Source organism: Sminthopsis crassicaudata, chromosome 2, assembly GCF_048593235.1.
Source record: "Sminthopsis crassicaudata isolate SCR6 chromosome 2, ASM4859323v1, whole genome shotgun sequence".
Taxonomy (NCBI): domain Eukaryota; kingdom Metazoa; phylum Chordata; class Mammalia; order Dasyuromorphia; family Dasyuridae; genus Sminthopsis; species Sminthopsis crassicaudata.
Genome location: NC_133618.1, coordinates 289896110 through 289917503, shown reverse-complemented (window position 1 = coordinate 289917503; position 21394 = coordinate 289896110). Strand labels below are relative to the sequence as shown.

Here is a 21394-nt window from a genome sequence, read left to right as displayed (position 1 = left end):
CCCTGGGCCCTATGTTCCTGATTTGTTAAATCAAAGAGAAATGGTCTAAAAGTGCCTGTTATCCTAAATGGTTGATACATGTGAATCCTGAATGTTTTAAGACCTTAGATAGGCCCTGTGCATTTTATATTTTACAAGGTTTTGATGAAAGATAGGAAAGGGGGAACCCCGTTTTGATCGGTGCAAAGATCATGATGGCGCAGTGTCCCCTATAAATGAATTTACAGGCCCGAAAACCTAGATTGATAAAAAGGTTTATTGTAGGATTTTAGAAGCAAAGTTTAGTTAATAAAGTTGAGGGTAGAGATAGAAGAGCACCGGATTAGGTCTGGTGGACAGAAACCCTTGGAATAAGGATGCCATACTTAGGACTTCTGCAAAAGCATGGCATCTAGCGTTGCCCTTTTATAATGGGGGCTTTTGGTGATGTTGAAGGTGGGTGAAGTCCCAGGCTCCTGGTGGGCTTTGTTAGCTCAGATCTGGTGGGGGCTGGGGAAAGCCCAGATATCATTGGAATTCAAAAGGGTGCTTTTTGACCAGGATTTGTGAATCAAAGGTCAGCCGTGGGGGTTGGGGAATCAGAAAGGAATCTTAAAGGGATCTCAGCCCCCATCAGTTTATGGATGAGAAAAAGGAAGATTTAAATCAAAGGTGATGAGCTCTGTGGTATGGTAGAGAGAATATTGCATTTGGAGTTAAAAGACTTGGATTTAAATCCCATTTTTGCTGTTTTCAAGCTAAATGATCTTGGGAAGGCCATTTATCCCTTTTGAGGGCTAATATCTTCATTTATAGGATGAAGGAATTAATATAGATGATTTCTAAGATATTCTCCCAATATAAATTTCTATAATTGACAGCCATGTTTATCACGTATCTACAAAAATGTAATGGGAATATGACATGCTCAGGATGGAAGGGGGTGAGGGAAAAAAGGAAGCTCTCAGAAATACAATTACTTTCAAAATAGACCTATGCTCACATAGTTTATTCTTTTGAGAGCAAAGGAAACTATGTGTTTCCAAGAACAAGAGGCCTTCATCCAGAAATGGGAAGTCTGATAATGCTGGCTGAACCCTTCTAAGCTCTGAATTCAACTGTCCTTCATTGTTGTATAGCCAAATGTAAGCTGTATAATTAGAGTGAATGCCACTCAGCACAGGACTCTTTGCACTAGGCATGAAAGAAATATAAAAATACCACAGGCATATGTTCTTCCTCCGACCCCCACCCCTTGTAATTCTATATTGACTGGCAAAATGAACTTATAAAGAGAACTTTGTTTCATAATTACCCTTGTGGATGGTGAGAAGGAAAACAGTACCAATAGTATATACATTATTGCTGGCTTTCTAAATGTATATGAAATAAAATACATTATCATTGAGTTTAACTGTACTAATTTCTATAATATGTGTAATTTCCCAATGAGGCTACTGATTCCAGGGCCATACATACCAATCTTCCCCGGATACACATGAAGATGAGCCGATGTTAAGGTGCCAAACAACCTTTCTTTATTGGTGTTCTCTGCAGGGGTTAGCAGGAAGTCTAGCAAGTCTACATCTCTTTCTCTGCTTCCCTGAATCTCTCTGCCTCTCTCTACTTCTCTCCGTATCCTTCACCTATGGACTCAAAGCTGGTTATTTATATTTATTCTCCTCTGTGATTACCCCGTGCCAAGCCCACTCAGCACTGGCTCAGTAGGGAGACACCTGGAGTTAATGCTGGGTCCTAAGAAAAGATCTAACACCTGTAAGACAACCTCCTGCCTCAGAGGCCAAGCCCCTTTTTACTTCCTGGGTCCACTCTACCGGCTGACATGGCATACATGACAATTTTCAGAAGCAAAGTCCCTAACAAATATGGAAAGAAAAAAAATTTATTAAGTACCTACTGTATGTGATATGGGGTGCTAAATACTATATACATCTTATCTCATCTGATCCTCAAAGTTGCCTTAGGAAGTAGATGCTATTCTTATTACCCCCTTTTTACATTTGAAGATAGACAAAAGTTAAGTGATTCATCCTGGATCACAAAGTTAGTGTCTGAACCTGAATTTGAATTTAGATCTTTCTAACTCCACTGCTCCACTATAGCCCTTAAAAGTTTTCAAAGCACTTTGTTTATAACATTATTGTAGAATGGGCAGTGCAAGTATTGTTCTTCTCACTTGAAAGTTGAAGAAACTGAGGTTCAGATAGTGAATGTTCTTCCCAATTAGTATTAATCTCTGTTACAGATGGTCTTCAGAGTTAAGAGCTAGGTTTCCTAACCACATCTCTCCTTGTTTCAGGCTGCCAAACTATTCCACCCTTCAAAACATTGGAAAGTACTGCCTATAGGTTTGCATGATTCCTTTGTTTCTTGGCCTGGGCTTATCCTTACATTGAAGTGGAGTGTCTGGGTTGGTAGGAGTGGGGAAAACATGAAGGGATGAATGTAAGGATGTTTTTGTTTGTTTTTTTCTGAGGCTGGGATTAAGTGACTTGCCCAGGGTCACACAGCTAGGAAGTGTTAAGTGTCTGAGACCAGATTTGGACTCAGGTCCTCCTGACTTCAGGGCTGGTGCTCTATCCACTGCGCCACCTAGCTGCCCTGGGATGAATTTTTGAACAATCAAAAGTTGACCCAAGTCTAAAATACAACTGGAGAAATTTGTAGTGGAAGAGGAACTACTTCCTCTTAGAGTGGTCAGGAAAGGTTTTGTGAAGAAGGGAGATGTAAGTTGGAACTCAAAAGGTATAGAACTTGGAAAGGTAGAGAGGGACAAAAAGGACATTTTAGGTGAGGATAATGCAAAGTGTGGAAAGTGGTAAACTATAAGGACTCTGCCTAAACTTAGTTGGCTAGAATATACACTAATTTTAAAATCAAAGCAAAGGATTTAATTTTGATCTAGGAGTGACCGTAGAGATCATCTTTTTTACAATAGCATCATTTTACAAAGGAAGATAATGCAGTTTAGTAATGGGGAGATTTAAACAGTTAAATAATTATCAGAGCCTAGATTCTAACCTAGGAGCTGATGGTGCAATGGATGGATTTAAATATACATTTAAATGTGTACATTTAATACACTTACTAGCTATGTGACCCTGATCAAATCATTTAACCACTATCTGCATGTTTCCTCATCTGGAAAATAGGAATCAAAATATCACTTACCCCTCAGGATGATTCTGAGGATCAAATGATACTGGTATTTGTAAAGCTGGTACAGCTGGCACATAGTATGTGTTTAGTAAATGCTTATTTCCAGGTTTTTTACTTTCAGTGGGAAATGAGGCTAGAAAAGCAGAATGGGAGAAAATTGGGAGAAAATTAAGAGAAAATTGACAAGAGAAGAAGCAGTGAAAAGATGGCTGCTTTGGATGTGAAGTCCAGACTTTTTGACTTTGGAATCATATATAACTTTCATGATCCTCTTCTTTTAAATGAACTTTAACTTACTTTTCAGCCCTAAATCTCTATAATCTTATTTAGAATGTTTTCTGGTAATGGAACCCAATGGGGTGTTGTATTTGTTAATCAACAATTATTAAGTCAGTAATAATAGAAGGAGGTGACTAAGTGACCCTGGCATGCTGTCACTTGAGAAGAGCATTGTAATCACCAACAAAATCCAACAGCAAGAGATACAAAGAGAAATTCCAATCAAAATAACTGTTGATAGTATAAAATATTTGGGAATTTATCTACCAAAGGAAAGTCAGGAATTATATGAGCAAAATTACAAAACACTTGCCACAAAAATAAAGTCAGATTTAAATCATTGGAAAGACATTAAGTGCTCTTGGATAGACTGAGCGAATATAATTAAGATGACAATACTCCCTAAACTAATCTATTTATTTAATGCTATACCAATCAGATTCCCAAGAAACTATTTTAATGAACTAGGAAAAATAACAACAAAATTCATATGGAAGAACAAAAGGTCGAGAATTTCAAGGGAATTATTGAAAAAAAAAAAGCAAATGAAGGTGGCCTAGCTGTACCTGATCTAGAACTACATTATAAAGCAGCAGTCACCAAAACCATTGGGTATTGGCTAAGAAATAGGCTAGTTGATCAGTGGAATAGGTTAGGTTCACAGGACAAAATAGTGAACAACTATAGCAATCTAGTGTTTGACAAACCCAAAGATCCCAACTTTTGGATAAGAATTCATTACTTGACAAAAACTGCTGGGAAAACTGGAAATTGGTATGGCAAAAATTGGGCACCCACACTTAACACCATATACCAAGATACAATCAAAATGGGTACATGATTTAAGCATAAAGAACGAGATCATAAATAAATTAGAGGAAGACAGGATAGTTTACCTCTCAGACCTGTGGAGGAGGAAGGAATTTGTGACCAAAGGAGAATTAAAGATCATTATTGATCACAAAATAGAAAATTTTGATTACATCAAATTAAAACGCTTTTGTACAAACAAAACCAATGCAAACAAGATTAGAAGGGAAGTAACAAATTGGGAAAATATTTTTACAGTTAAAGGTTTTGATAAAGGTCTCATTACCAAAATATATTGAGAACTGACTCTTAATTTATAAGAAATGAAGCCATTCTCCAATTGATAAATGGTCAAAGGATATGAACAGATAATTTTCAGATGATGAAATTGAAACTATTTCCACTCACATGACAGAGTGTTCCATATCACTGTTGATCAGAGAAACGCAAATTAAGACAACTCTGAGATACCACTACACACCTGTCAGATTGGCTAAGATGACAGGAAAAAATGATGACTGTTGGAGAGGCTGTGGAAAAACTGGGATGCTGATACATTGTTGGTGGAGTTGTGAAAGAATCCAACCATTCTGGAGAGCAATTTGGAATTATGCCCAAAAAGTTATCAAATCGTGCATACCCTTTGATCCAGCAGTGCTACTATTGGGCTTATATCCCCAAGAAATACTAAAGAAGGGAAAAGGGCCTGTATGTGCCAAAATGTTTGTGGCAGCCCTTTTTGTAGTGGCTAGAAACTGGAAAATGAATGGATGTCCATCAATTGGAGAATGGTTGGGTAAATTATGGTATATGAATATTATGGAATATTATTGCTCTATAAGAAATGACCAGCAGTGTGCCAAAATGTTTGTGGCAGCCCTTTTCATAGTGGCTAGAAGCTGGAAGATGAATGGATGTCCATCAATTTGGAGAATGGTTGGGTAAACTATGGTATATGAATGTTATGGAATATTATTGTTCTATAAGAAATGACCAACAGGAGAAATATAGAGAGGCTTGGAGAGACTTACATCAACTGATGCTGAGTGAAACGAGCAGAACCAGAAGATCATTATACACTTCAACAATGATACTGTACGAGGATGTATGCTGATGGAAGTGGATTTCTTCAACATAGAGAAGAGCTAATCCAATTCCAATTGATTAATGATGGAAAGAACCAGCTACATCCAGAAAAGGAACAATGGGAAATGAATGTAAACTGTTATTTTTACCTTCTGAATCCAATTCTTCCTGTGCAACAAAAAATTCGGTTCTACACACATATATTGTATCTAAATTATACTGTAATATATTTAACATATATAAGACTGCTTGCCATCTGGGGGAGGGGTTTGGGGGAGGAAGGGAAAAAATCTGAATAGAAGTAAGTGCAAGGGATAAAGTTGTAAAAAATTACCCATGCATATGTACTGTCAAAAAATGTTATAATTATAAAATAAAATAAAAATAAATTAAAAAAAAAAAAAAAAGAAATTGGGATAATAACCAAAAAAAAAAAAAAAAAAAAAAAAAAGAAATGACCAGCAGGATGAATACAGAGAGGTTTGGAGAGACTTGAATGAACTGATGCTGAGTGAAATGAGCAGAACCAGGAGATCATTATACACTTCAACAGCAATACTGTATGAGGATGTATTCTGATGGAAGTGGATATCTTCAACAAAGAGAAGATTTAATTCAGTTCCAATTGATCAATGATGGAGAGAATCAGCTACACCCAGAGAAGGAATACTGGGAAATGAGTGTAAACTTCAGTTTTGTTTTTCTTCCCAGGTTATTTTTACTTTTTGAATCCAATTCTTCTTGTGCAACAAGGAATTCGGTTCTGCACACATATATTGTATCTAGGATATACTATAACATATTTAACATGTATGGGACTGCCTGCCATCTAGGGGAGAGGGTGGAGGGAAGGAGAGGAAAACTTGGAACAGAAGTGAATGCAAGGGATAATGTTGTGAAAAATTATCCATGCATATGTACTGTCAAAAAAAAAAGTTAGAATTATAAAATTTTTAAAAGAGCATTGTAGCTATAACTTCTATAACTGGAGTCATTGAAAGACATGTCTATAAAGAGATGTCAACCCTTTTCATCATGGGCATGCATTTTATAATGTTATAGTGAGGGTGTAATTATTAATACCAATTTAGCACTAAGACCTAATATATATATATATATATATGTCTTATACAGAAGACTTGTATAAGTCATATATATATTCAAAAAGATGACAACAAAGCACATGGAACCTGCAGAGTTGTGTATGTGTGTGTGGTAGGGGGGGCAGATCATATGTCCAACACAATGTACTTATTGTGGTTGGTCTGCTGAAACCTTGAGGATAACAGTGAATTAGTCTTTTGGCAGTATAGTTTCAAGTGCCATTTAGTACCATTAACCTCTATTGTCAGCACCAGTAGCTCAACAACTATACCATTATTATTAGATTTTCCTATACGAATGGCAGTGGATATCTCAGCATACCTGATTGATTACCTCATGGCTCATTTAGGAGTGTGAAAAAAATCTATTTTATATGACTTTGGAAGGGGACCTTGAGCTTTCAAAATAAATAGGAAGAATACTTACATTGTCTTATTAATGTGTCCATAACATAGCAGATACTACCAATCATATATAGGACCATTGAACATAAAGTGTTAGCACATAGAGATAGAGCAGAGAGAAGAGAACTTAAGGGCTATCTTGTCTGAGTTTTATTTTACAGATCAAAGGAACCAAGGCCTAGAGAAGTTAATGAAACACACACACACACACACACACACACACACACACACACACACACACACACACACACAAATACAAATGTAAAATGCTTGACTCATGTTCAGTTATTATCTCTCATTTTTAAAAGTGCTTTATACTTTACTAGAGCACTTTCACATGTTTTATTTCATTAGTTCTTTTTAGCAATGACAGGTAGGTAGGGTGGAGTTATAGTTAGAGTCATAGAAATTAAGTGTCTTGCCCAAGGTCACATAGCTTCCTAGTGACAGCAGAAGGAGAAAATATTTTCTAATTCTGAACTTTCTTTCCCTACACATGTTGTCTTTCCTTCTTTCTTGGAGATGATCACTACATCAGGGAGGTGATGTCATGGACATGCAAGTGAGTTGGATTTAAGTGAAGGAGGACTGGGCAAGGTCACCTGCCTTATTTTCCCTTTCAGAGCCATTTGGGTTCAGTGGCAGAATATAGATCAGGAGGAATAGATTAGCCCTAGTTACAAAGACCTTCTTTGCTTATGTTTAAAAAAAAAAAAAATCAATCTGGAATGTTTTTGGCCAAAATCAAAATAATTGGTATTTACATTCACTCTGAACAAGGCAGGGTCAAAACAATGACTAAATGGGGCTTGGCCTGGTATCTTTTGTGAGCCAATCAATGGAAACCTAAGTGATGTAGGCATGAACCCTCCATTGTATAGTGAGAAGAAAACTTTTGTCTACAAACTTTTGTCTAATATTAGACTCCATGTCTAGGTGTGGCTGTTACTGAGTGTGCTGATGAATGGATAGAGACTGGAACTATTAGTTCATTGTTGAAAGGAATTTCTTCATTACTTGTGTAGTTAAGCAATTTTTTGCCCCTTGTACTCTTAGAAGAGCTGAGTGGAATGCTGATAGATAGTCTGAGGAACTTGCCAGGGATCACGTAGCTAGGACAGATGAGAGGTGTAGGGCTTGAACCTAGGTCTCTTGGCCATTAAGCCAGCTGTCTCTCCATAGAGGTTAAGTGATATGCCTCAAGATTGCACAACAAATTAATAGTAAAGCTTGGTATATTATAAAGCAACAGTCACCAAAACCATTTGGTATTGGCTAAGAAATAGACTAGTTGATCAGTGGCATAGGTTAGGTTCACAGAGCAAGATAGTGAATAAAAATAGCAATCTAATCTTTGACAAACCCAAAGATCCCAAATTTTGGGATAAGAATTCATTATTTGACAAAAACTGCTGGGAAAACTGGAAATTAGTATGGCAGAAACTAGGCATGGACCCACATTTAACACCACATACTAAGATTAGATCAAAATGGGTCCAAGATTTAGGCATAAAGAACGAAATCATAAATAAATTGGAGGAACATGGGATGGTTTACTGTTACGATTACTAGGTGAGAACTCAGGTTGTCTGGACAGTGACAAGGTGAGAATTCAGGTTGTCTGGACAATTACAAGGTGAGAACTCAGGATGACTTGATAGAAGGAGCAAGCTCATTGGCTGAAGTGGTTCTTCCCAGAAGCCCTTGCATTATCCCACGCCCATTCTCTGGGAGGATAAAAGAGACAACATTGGGCCCAGAGAGCAGATTGGCCTGGAGAAGGATAAGAGCTGGAGGAGATTCAAGAAGAAGACTCTGCACTACATCTGGCTTGACGCAGCTCTCTGCAGGAAGGGAAGTCGGCTCTCTGCAGGAAGGGAAGTCACTTCTCTGGACAAGAGTTAACAGCAACTGCCTGGAGACAACGGTTCACTACAGGAAGAAGAATCTGTCTGAGAGATTTGAGTAGACACAGCAGATCTCTTCCCAGAGAGCGATCCAGCAGCTTCTGGAGACAACAGCTCGCTACATTTGGCGCCCAACGTGGGGCAAGGACTTTTGCTTATCCTGACAAGAGGAGCTAGACCAGACCTTCGCAATTTGGCGCCCGAACAGGGACGCCAAACAGATGTTAGGATTACTAGGTGAGAACTCAGGTTGTCTGGACAGTGACAAGGTGAGAATTCAGGTTGTCTGGACAATTACAAGGTGAGAACTCAGGTTGACTTGATAGAAGGAGCAAGCTCATTGGCTGAAGTGGTTCTTCCCAGAAGCCCTTGCATTATCCCACGCCCATTCTCTGGGAGGATAAAAGAGACAACATTGGGCCCAGAGAGCAGATTGGCCTAGAGAAGGATAAGAGCTGGAGGAGATTCAAGAAGAAGACTCTGCACTACATCTGGCTTGACGCAGCTCTCTGCAGGAAGGGAAATCGGCTCTCTGCAGGAAGGGAAGTCACTTCTCTGGACAAGAGTTAACAGCAACTGCCTGGAGACAACGGTTCGTTACAGGAAGAAGAATCTGTCCAAGAGATTTGAGTTGACACAGCAGATCTCTTCCCAGAGAGCGATCCAGACATTTCAGCCAATGAGCTTGCTCCTTCTATCAAGTCAACCTGAGTTCTCACCTTGTAATTGTCCACACAACCTGAATTCTCACCTTGTCACTGTCCAGACAATCTGAGTTCTCACCTAGTAATCCTAACAGTTTACCTCTCAGACTTGTGGAGGAGGAAGGAGTTTGTGTCCAAGGGAGAACTAGAGACCATTATTGATCACAAAATAGAACATTTTGATTACACCAAATTAAAAAGTTTCTGCACAAACAAAACTAATGCAAACAAGATTAGAAGGGAAGTAACAAATTGGGAAAACATTTTTACAGTTAAAGGTTCTGATAAAGGCCTCATCTCCAAAATATACAGAGAATTGACTTTAATTTATAAGAAATCAAGCCATTCTCCAATTGATAAATGGTCAAAGGATATGAACAGACAATTTTCAGATGATGAAATTAAAACTATTTCCACTCATATGAAAGAATGTTCCAAATCACTATTGATCAGAGAAATGCAAATTAAGACAACTCTGAGATATCATTACACACCTGTCAGATTGGCTAAGATGACAGGAACAAATAACGATGAATGTTGGAGGGGATGTGGGAAAACTGGGACACTGATGTGTTAGGATTACTAGGTGAGAACTCAGGTTGTCTGGACAGTGACAAGGTGAGAATTCAGGTTGTCTGGACAATTACAAGGTGAGAACTCAGGTTGACTTGATAGAAGGAGCAAGCTCATTGGCTGAAGTGGTTCTTCCCAGAAGCCCTTGCATTATCTCACGCCCATTCTCTGGGAGGATAAAGAAGACAGCACTCCAGGAAGAGGAGAAGACTCTGCATTGCATCAGGCTTGACATGGCTCTCTGCAGGAAGGGAAGTCACTTCTCTGGACAAGAGTTAACAGCAACTGCCTGGAGACAACGGTTCGTTACAGGAAGAAGAATCTGTCGGAGAGATTTGAGTAGAAGACACAGCAGATCTCTTCCCAGAGAGTGATCCGGCAGCTTCTAGAGACGACAGCTCGCTACAATTGGCGTCCACACGTGGGGCAAGGACTTTTGCTTATCCTGACAAGAGGAGCTAGACCAGACCTTCGCACTGATGCATTGTTGGTGGAGTTGTGAAAGAATCCAACCATTCTGGAGAGCAATCTGGAATTATGCCCAAAAAGTTATCAAAATGTGCATACCCTTTGACCCAGCCATACTACTACTGGGCTTATACCCCAAGGAACTACTAAAGAAGGGAAAGGGACCTGTATGTGCCAAAATGTTTGTGGCAGCCCTTTTCATAGTGGCTAGAAGCTGGAAGATGAATGGATGTCCATCAATTGGAGAATGGTTGGGTAAACTATGGTATATGAGTGTTATGGAATATTATTGTTCTATAAGAAATGACCAACAGGAGAAATACAGAGAGGCTTGGAGAGACTTACATCAACTGATGCTGAGTGAAACGAGCAGAACCAGAAGATCATTATACACTTCAACAATGATACTGTATGAGGATGTATTCTGATGGAAGTGGATTTCTTCAACACAGAGAAGAGCTAATCCAATTCCAATTGATTAATGATGGACAGAACCAGCTACATCCAGAAAAGGAACACTGGGAAATGAATGTAAACTGTTATTTTTACCTTCTGAATCCAATTCTTCCTGTGCAACAAAAAATTCGGTTCTACACACATATATTGTATCTAGAATATACTGTAATATATTTAACATATATAAGACTGCCTGCCATCTGGGGGAGGGGGTTGGGGGAGGAAGGGAAAAAATCTGAATAGAAGTAAGTGCAAGGGATAATGTTGTAAAAAATTACACATGCATATGTACTGTCAAAAAAATGTTATAGTTATAAAATAAAATAAAAATTAAAAAAAAAAAATTAGTAAAGCTTGGGCTTCCTGTCTGCCTGTCTGGAGTTCATCCATTGCATTGTGTAGTTTCATTTAACCACTACTGCAAAACCTGTGCCCCATTTCTTCTCCCAAAAGGAAAAAAACCAAAAACCACCAGCTTATTTCTTAGTACATGAATTTTGTACCACACTGTATAGCCTTTGCTTAGGCAGTGCCTTATGCGTTCATTGTTAGATTTATATTCTTAACATAATTATTAACAATGTGTATAAGTCATTAACAGTGCTTGATTCCTGCCTTCACAACTTAGTAAATGGGAGTCTTTGGGCAAGTGCCTTTCCCTTAAGTCTGAAAAATGGAGAAATTGGACTAGGTATCCTTCAAAAAGGCCGCTGTTAGCTCAGATATTCTATACTTTTTTTTTTTTTTTTTTTTTTCCTGAGGCTGGGGTTAAGTGACTTGCCCAGGGTCTCACAGATAGGAAGTGTTAAGTGTCTGAGACCAAATTTGAACTCGGGTCCTCCTGAATTCAAGGCTGGTGCGCCACCTAGCTGCCCCTTATTCTATTCTATACTTAAAAAAAAAAAAACAAAAAAAACAAACAAAAAAACCACCTCTTATGTGCCAAGCACTCACCCAAGGAGCTCACCTAATAATGAGAGAGACAGCAGGGAACCAACTATGTTCCAGCAAACTATATGTTGGACAGTTTGGAGTTAATCATTAGAGGGAAGGCATGGCCATGTGTAGATTGTCTATTGTATCTTGTTTTCTAGGAATCTTTCTGCTTTCAGCATCCTCTGTTTAAGCTCAATAAGCCTATGTGTTAGTATTCTTCTCAGTTTTAACATTTGATATTTTGTTATTCTTCAGACCAATATATTATGATCATTTTACCCACTTTACTGTATACTTAGGTTCAGATTTCTTTTAATTCAGTACATAATGGAATACTTTTCATTTATGCCTTCTCATGTGTTATATATTTCATGCTCTTCCATAGGTCCTCCATGGAGAATGTATCAGGCTTGGCAAGATGTATTCTTAGAACCAAGTTGGTCTTAGCTAGATCAGCTTTTTGCCTTATCTTTTCCAAAATTAGGCTTCCATGTAATTTCCTGGCCAAGCAGCTTCCACTCTAGTCATTTAAGTGAGAAGAATCCCTCCTTTTACTCTTCTTTATGTGTTTCTTTTCTCATATTAGAAATCAAGCTCCTTGAGGCAGGGACTATCTTGCTTGTATTCCTATCCCTAGTGCTTAGCACAGTTTTTGGCACAAAGTTAAGCTTCTTTTTCTACTCTCTTCTTTTTTTTTTTTCCCCCTCTCTTCTTCTCCCCACTCCTTTCTGTTTAAAACAAACTGAGGAATAAATTCCTGCTCTCATTTTTCCAAGCCCTTTCTTAAGAGTCTATAACTTCATTTATTATAGCAGCTCATTATATGAAATTAAGGACACAGAGATTGGGAATTATAGAAGATCTGCTGAGGTTAATGGGCAAACAGGTTGACTGTCTTCCATTAACTAAAGCTTGTCATTCAAGGCCCAAAGACTGATCATCTTCCCAACTTTCTGCTTTTCCACTTAAAAGACAGACACAATGTTACACTTCTATTCATTATTCTTCCTTAGTGGATTTATTTTATAGAGTCTTAACTCATGTCATCCTTACTATCTGAAATCCCTTCTCCTGGCTTCTTCATTGTCCCAGTCTTATCCTTACCTTAAAATCCAGCTCAAGTACTTTCCTCTCCTTTCCCTTCAACCCTATTTTATTGCTCCAGCCTTTGGTGATTGCTATGTTCCAGATCACCAAATCCTAAAATGTCTAATGAGTAAAGAATCTTAATGCTCATCTAATCCAGTGGTGTCAAACCCAATAGAAACATCCCTGGAGACCACGTCAGTGATCTTTGCCCAACAATCTTCATTTTACATAGAAGGAAACAAACTTAAAGAGTTATGACAGACCTCTCCAAGATCACACTGCTAGGAAGTAGCAAAGGTCTGATTCATTCCCAAGACTATTGATCCCAGATCACTGTTCTTTTTAGCCCACTATCCTGTCCTGGGAAAAGGGAATTGACTGCTGCCCTTACCCAAACTGCTTATTTATCAATAGCAATACATTCTTTTGTTGTTATCCCATTTTATACATCTTCTGTCCATACATCTAGCTTGTTCCTTTCAGAGTAGGGCTAGCTAATCCAGCTCCCTCATTTTACAGATGAGGAATCTGAGACCCAGGGAGGTTGTCATGTATCAGAGGAGTGCATTTGCAACCTACCACAATTATTGAATTGACAATAATCATCAGTGGATATGGTTTGGAAAAGGTAATTGCACCATTTTTGGCCTTGATGCTCAAAAAAAAAAAAAAAGCCAATCTAGGGAATTTTCTTTCCTTTTTGTATAGGGCAATAGATTAGGGTATACTATCAGTAAAATCAACACATGTTTATATTACCCTTACGACACAGTTTAAGATTTACAAAACATTTTCCTAACAGAGTTAGATAGCTCTTTGAAAGGGAATAGTGCAAGAAATATTCACATTTTCATAGAGTTGAAATGCCTTTGTCCCAGGGTCCATAGGCCATATAAATATTGGGATTTGGATTTGATTTTGGGTTTTATGGTTCCAAGTCTAGCTGTCTTTTCACTCTAGGCCAGTGAAAATTGTACAGTGTTCCCTCTGCCCGGCCATGACCTGCCTGGGACTGAAACCCAAGTCCTCTGGGTCCAAAACCTAGGCATTTTTCTCATGTTCCACATCTGGCTTAGAGATGACAGCCAGTTTTATATTTCACTATGTCCAGAGTACAAGATGTGTGGGCTCCAGGTTCTAATGGGTCTTGGCTAAGGGAGAAAGATCAAACAGCCCTCTGGCAACATGTCTATATATAAAGACTAGATAGAGCCTGCTTTCCTCCCAGAATCATTTGATATCATTTAGAGCCAGTATTTTCTAGACTTGAGTGGCAGGGATAATATGTGTTTTTGTTTTTGTTTTTTAATACTGATGGGTGTCCAAGGTATAAGTTTATCTCCTTCTATGGAGATACATTCACCTTTTTTGTTGTCTCTGATATGAAGTACAGGAGTGAGCTAGTGTTTGCAAGCTGCAAGAGAAGATTGAGATATATTGTGGAAGGTAAGGATTGGAGGAAGTAAGTTTCAAAGCCAGAATTCAGGGGCTTTTTTTTTCTTTTGAAAATGATATTTGGCCTCAGCTCAGTGGCACACTGGATAGAGCACTAGCCCTGAAATCAGGTGGACCTGAGTTCAAATCTGCTCTGTCTGAAAGCAGATTTAACTTAAGCAGACTTAACACTTCTTGGCTATGTGTCCTGGGTAAGTCACTTAACCCCAATTGCCTCAGCAACAAAAAAGAAAGCGATATTTGTCATGTTTACCTTCAGGACACCTTTTAGAGTCCTTTGTCATTTAGAAGGATATTTTAGATATTTACGCTGGTTGGCCTTGTGGAGAAAGAGTTTGCTAATAATAATACTACATTTCCCAAATTACTTAAAATTTTAAAAAGCATTTTATTCATGGCAATAGAATTAGTATTTTCACTTTACAGATGAGAAAACAGACTCAAAGTTACTAAATAAAAAAGTGTTGTTAAGCCATTTTTCAGTGGTATTCCATTCTCTATAACAGGGGTTCTCAAACTATGGCCCATGGGCCAGATGCAACCTGCTGAGGACGTTTATGGGGCCCACCAGGTTATGGCAAATGAGCTGAGGGGCAGAAACAGTATGAGTTTTTGTTTTTACTATAGTCCTGCCCCCTTTTTAAAAAGTTTGAGGACAGGGGGCAGCTAGGTGGCGCAGTGGATAGAGTACCAGCCCTGAATTCTGGAGGACCCAAGTTCAAATCTGGTCTCAGACACTTAACACTTCCTAGCTGTGTGACCCTGGGCAAGTCACTTAACCCCGGCCTCAGGGGGGAAAAAAAAAGTTTGAGGACCACTTTGAGTCTATAACCCTATTTAGGGTTTTCTTAGTGGAAAGGCTGGACTGGTTTTCCATTTCCTTTTAGGCTTGTTTTACAGATGAGAGACTGCCTCAAATAAGGTTAAAGGACTTGTCTGGGGTCACAGAGCCAGTAAGTGTCTAAGGTCAGATTTGAACTCAAGAAGATGAGTCTTTGGAGCCACCTAGCTGCCCCAGATAGAAAAATAGCCCTTTATTTACACAGTGCTTTACTTACCCTTGATCTCATTCAGCTTCATAATTATCCTTTTGAAATAGGTATTGTGGGTACTACCTATTATTCCCTTTTTGTAGAGGAGGAATCTAAGTCTCCCATTTCTGTTCTACAAAAGAATTGTTAAATACTCCAGTGATCATTTAGATATTTAGTTAATCTCATGGCAGATCTTGATATTTTCTTGGAGCTACATAAGGCTGGCTTTGGCTCACTCTTTAGTGTGTGTGTGTGTGTGTGTGTGTGTGTGTGTGTGTGTGTGTGTGTGTGTGTGTGTGTGTGTTTGTAATTTCTCTGCTTTGGGATGAAAGACAGTCACCTGGGCTGGTCACAGAGGTCTTTTGTGTTTGGAACATAGGTTCAAGGAATAACACTCTGGTGCTAATTGGAGGAGTTAGGTATATTATTTGCCCTATCAAATGATAGTTGGCAGGTACATTGTGCTAGGTTAAGTACTATTCCAAAAGACTCAAAGGAAGTTAAAGAATCCTTATAAAAACAACATTGACAAAACCAAGAAGAAAAGGAAATACTGTTTTCGGAACCATGGGTTTTAGGCAAAGGAATTTGAGATCATAAAATGAAGAAATGTTTTTCTTGCCTTTCTCTGCTTACATTTTGTGGCACCCGAGGGCAAGCTTCCTTTTTGGCCAGGCCTGAACCCTGTGAACAGATTACTTATTTTATAAAAGATGAATTTTTTCCTTTCATAGTTAAAGACTTTTATGTCCATGTTTTTTTTAGATTCAGTTATTATATGTATGATTTTTGTCAGGACACCTTTGAAAGGGGGCACCACTTCTCTGGCTTTTGTTCCAGCTAAAATATTATCCTCTGCTTCTAATTTCAGTACCTTCCCTGTGTTTTTTTATACTTATCTTTTATGTAGCTTTCTGTATATAAATTTGTTTGCCTATTGTCTTTTCCATTAGATTGTAAACCTCTTGAGGGCATGAACTGTTTTTTGCCTCTTTTTGGATCCTCCGGCTTAGAACTATGGCTGACACATTGTAGATGCTTAACAAATGTTGATTTATTAATTGATTAATTAATTTTCTTGTATGTCATAATTCACCTGACTAGGAGAAATGGGCATCATCATTCTTTGTTGGCTTAGCTCTCCAGCCATTAATAACTTTTGGATACTTGGTCTCTACCGTGTTTCCTGTGATACCTCAGTCAAATTTCCTCACCTCTCTGGGCTTTGCTTGAAAGAATCTAGTAATAGGGAACCAAATGTCTTCCAAGACAGTCCCTTTCTCATTTTGAACTGGTCTAATTGTTAGGGCATTTTTCCTTATATCAAACAAAAATATATGTCTTTCTTCAATGTCTACTAATTACTCCCAAGTTTGAACCTTTGGAGTCAGACAGAATAAGGTTAATTCTTTTGCTGTATGACAGCTCTTCAGATACTGGAAAATAGCTTTCCTAAGACTCTCTCCTCCCTTCTTACCTGATTTTCTCTTCTCCAAGTTAAGCATTTCTAGGTTCTTTGTTGGTGACGATATCTGATTCTAATATAGCTTGATTTCAAGGACCTTCATCATTGTGATCAATCATCTGTGGTGGTTTTCCTGCTTACTATGCCTTTATTGAAATTTTATATCCAAAACTGAATTGCACTACCCAGTTTTGGTCTGACAATAAGCCAAGATACCTTTCTCATTCTGAGCCAATCTTAGTTTTAGCACTGTTAATACTGTTCTTACTGGCCTATGTCATAATTTTATATTTCTCTTCAATTATCTGCCCTTGAATACAGCCTGAGATAATAATAGCTTTTTTTGGGATGCTGCATTTGACTGTTTACTCACATCATCCACAATCTCCCTAATTTCAAATAAATATTTATATAGCCATACCTCTCACATCTTAAGCTTGATAACTTTTTTTGAACTTAAGCATGCACTTAGCACAATGCTGGCACATAGTAAGAATGTAAGGCCTAGAATTGGGAAGACTTACCTTCCTGAGTTCAAATGTGACCTGAATCAAATCACCTAACTTTTCATTATTCAAAATAGCTTCATAAGAATAGATGCCTGACCTGCATTGATGAAGTGAATTTACTGTACTGGTGACATTATAGTCATTTTCATAATTTCTTCTTTGGGAATTTACATTATTATAATCACTAGATGAGTTTATTGTTTTTATGATTTTTATTTTAATTATGTGTCAGTTCATGAGCATCTTCTCAGTTTTTGTCTTGGGAAATTTCATTTATTATTTCTTATTGCACAGTATTTTATTGTAATCATATGATAATATATTCAAAGCATCCCTTAATTACTGGCCACTTCCTTTATTTCTAGTTCTGTTACAAGAAAAGGTATTTCTGGGAATATTTTAATATTTATTGGGTCTTTTTTTCCTCCCTTTCGGTTTTGATCTTCCAATAGGAGATGGTTGGGTCAAAGATATAAGCAGTTTAGTTACCTTTCTTGGATAATTTCAAATTGTCTTCTAGAATGGTTGCATCCATTCACAGATGCATCACTAATGTATTAAAATCCCCATGTATTTTTCTGTGACTCATCCAGCACCTTCCCTTCCCCTCCCCCATTTTTGCAAATTTAGTAAATTTGGAGTTTTTAATTAGTGATTTAGAGCATGTTGTCATCTGGTTGTTTTGGAATTTTTCTTTTGAAAGTTCACATCCTTTGACCACTTGTCTTTTGAGGGTTCTGTGACCATTGTTTCCGTTTCTAATTCACTCATTATCAGTTTGCTAAAACATTTTCAGGAGCTGAATTTGATTTTACCAGATTACAGTTTACAGACTCCAATGTCCCCCAATCCTGAACCCCATTCATTATTTTGTTACTTTTTTAATTGTTGATTTATCTCCTTGGAAGCCATTTTTGTTATGTCCTTTTTAGCTCAGTAATGTTTCTCCTTCCAGAGAAAACAATATCCTATAATCCATTATCATGGTCTTATTCATCCTAAACAGTAATTGTATTCTATCCCTGATAATCTCTTTTTCCTTAATATAGAAAGAAAACTATCTGCCTGCCCCTATTTTGTTGTTCTTTGTAGCAAATCTTAAGTCAGTTTAAGTTTTAGCACTTAGTGCTTTTTATTGACTTATGCCACAATTTTTTCTTTTTATTATCTGCCCTTGATTCTGTCATCTAAATCTTTTCAAAATCTAAGTTGTTTGATGATTTCTTTTTCCTCTTTAGACCTCCCTTGTTTCTTCCAAAATCATAATATTTAGATATTCATAATATCATACTTTATAGTTTATTACTTCCCCCATAGAATTTTGGACTTTTCAATTCTATCTTTTCTGTGAAGTATTTGAAATTCATCCTCTCAAAATCGAGAATGTAAATTTCTGCCCAACTTTCTTCTGTCATAAAATTTAAGGCATAGTGGTCACTGTCCTCCAGAGTTCCTATAACTTCAACTTTAGCAACATATCTTGTTGAAAATCTATTGCTTCTTCCACTTTTTGAAGAATATTATCATTATGGGGTGTCAAGAATCTTTGTATTATTTTATTTTGACAGAGGTAATGCCAGATGTCTGAATTAATTGAGGTCCTTTATCATCACTTCAGGCTGGTGCTCTATCCACTGTGCCATCTAGCTGCCCCCTGTGATCTTTCTTGAAACTTTTTTTGTTTTCTATTTTTCTAGAAGTTATCACTGACTGACAATCAGTATCACTTATGTGTATTTCTTCCTTTGATCATTATCTATGTGTTGCATTAAACTGTATATTTATGTATGTATATTCATGTATACATATATATACATATATATGTATACACACACATATATATAATATATGTACATATATATATATGCACACACAAATGTGTGTGTGTGTGTGTGTGTGTGTGTGTGTGTGTGTGTGTGTATTTACAATGTAGAAAGAAGAAAAGCTTAAATATATTCCCAGACAAGAATAGTCTAAGAAAAGAGCCAGAAATAAAACTGTGTGGCTGGAGATGTCTCATCAGTCAACAAGCCTTATTAAAACCTTAACTTTTGCTCATTACTGTGTCATTACTTAACATTGGCATTGCATTTAGGGATACAAAAAGAGAAAAACAGAGTCTTCAAGGATTTCACATTTTAATGAAGACAATATGTAAACAACCATACCCCCCCCCAAAAAAAATAGATTGGACATAATCCCAATGGAACATCTCTAGGATTAAGGGGGTCCAAGAAAAGCTTTCTGCAGAAGGTTGGATTTTAGCAGAGATACATGTATGACAAATGAGATAAACTAGCAATTTTAACACAAAGCAACAAGTTTGAATTCATAAAAGTATCACTGAGATTTGCTAAAATAGAATATGTCTTCAAATGCCATACCTTATTCAAAAAGAAAAGCATACATAATATGAGGGAAGACTGAATAGCATTGCATTCGTTTATTAGAGAATATTTAAAGTATATTCTCAAGTGGGAACAAAAAAAAAAAATTAGGAATGGGGGTAGAGTGAAGAGAAAGTAGTCACAGACTTGAATTTTAGAATACACATAGTCCAATTTGTACCTGAATACAAATTCCTTCTTTGATATCTTCAAGTGGTCATCTAACCTCCACTTGATCTCCAATGAGAGCTAACCTATTAATGTTGAGGTGTGAGAAATGAGAGTTGAGAGATCCCCTGACAGCAGTGGGATCTCCCTTGGCTGGTAGCAGGCTTTGCAAAAGAATTCACAAACCCCAATGAATATAGGTTTGAGGTTTGTGGCAAGAATGGATTTATTACACTGTGAGGCAAAATCCTGTTAGCATTTTTGCAAAAGTCTGCACACATAGCCTATGATTTTATAGAGTCTCTTGACTTCAAGCCAGGGCCAATCTCCAGATAGATGAATGAGGGACTAATTTTCAACTTAATAGAGGAGTTGACCACGCCCCAGGCCGAGATTTCCAATCTAAAGAGATTACTTATCCAAGAAGCTAGGAGGGTTTGAGACCTAGGACCACCCTTTCCCAAAGATTCTTTTCCAACCCTTCCCTCTCCAAAGATTAAAGAGGGGGACACAGTTTATATCACTAATATTATCAATTTTGCCTTTAATAAGTTTTTCCTTAAATTGAGCCTAATATTCCCTCCTCTGGGACTTTCATCCATTCTTTTTAACTATATCCTATGGAGCTAAGGCAAATAGCTCTTTCCCTCTCCCCTGTGGATTGTTGTTGTCCAGTCCTTTCTTCATGATTATGTGAACCATGCCAATAATATTGATGTGGTTTTCTTGGCAGAAATTCCATTTTTCCATTTCCTTCTGTAATGAATTAAGGCAAACAATGTTAGGTGACATACCCAGGGTCACCAGTAAGTGCTAGTAAGTGTTTGAGGCTTGATTTGAATTCTGATCTTCCTGATTCCAGGTCTTATACTCTATCCACTGAGCCATCTAGCTATCCCATGTAGTTCCAAGATGGATATAATTTTACTCTTAAATCTTTTTATCTTAAGACTGAATGTTGCAAGCTTTTAAATTATCAATTTTATCTCATCTTGGACATGCCCCCCCCCCCCGAAATCACACATCCTACAGATGTGCATTGTCTGAATGAATGAAGAATTTATTAAGTGCTTATTATATGCAGAGCACTCTGCTAAGTCATAGGGATACAAATAAAAAAGCTGGATAGTACCCTGTTTCCCAAGGAGATTACATTCTAATGGAGAAGATAGCATGTATGAAAGATTTCAGGTTTCATTTTTAAATGAAAATTCTTCGATTTTTGCCATAATCTTTTCTCTCCATGTGGAGTGGTGTAATGCCGGAGAAACTGAGGCAAGATAGAGATTAGAGAGTACTTAATAAATATTTTATTTGAAACAGAGAGATTTATTGGGACCAAATGGATCCATGGTTTGGTCCCAGGGCTGAATGAGACTATGGTCTCAAAGAATCCAGCAA

The 21394-nt window shown here is 37.6% G+C and overlaps 1 protein-coding gene and 1 long non-coding RNA gene across 3 annotated transcripts in view; both read left to right on the top strand.

Moving 5' to 3' along the window:
* ITPK1 (inositol-tetrakisphosphate 1-kinase) overlaps window positions 1-21394 on the top strand; it is a 333492-nt gene that overhangs the window by 193829 nt on the left and 118269 nt on the right. The gene's annotated exons all lie outside the window — the stretch shown is intronic.
* On the top strand, window positions 8375-11294 carry LOC141556109 (uncharacterized). Its single transcript, XR_012486436.1, has 2 exons — window positions 8375-8986; window positions 10040-11294. It is a non-coding gene; the product is annotated as an uncharacterized LOC141556109 (long non-coding RNA).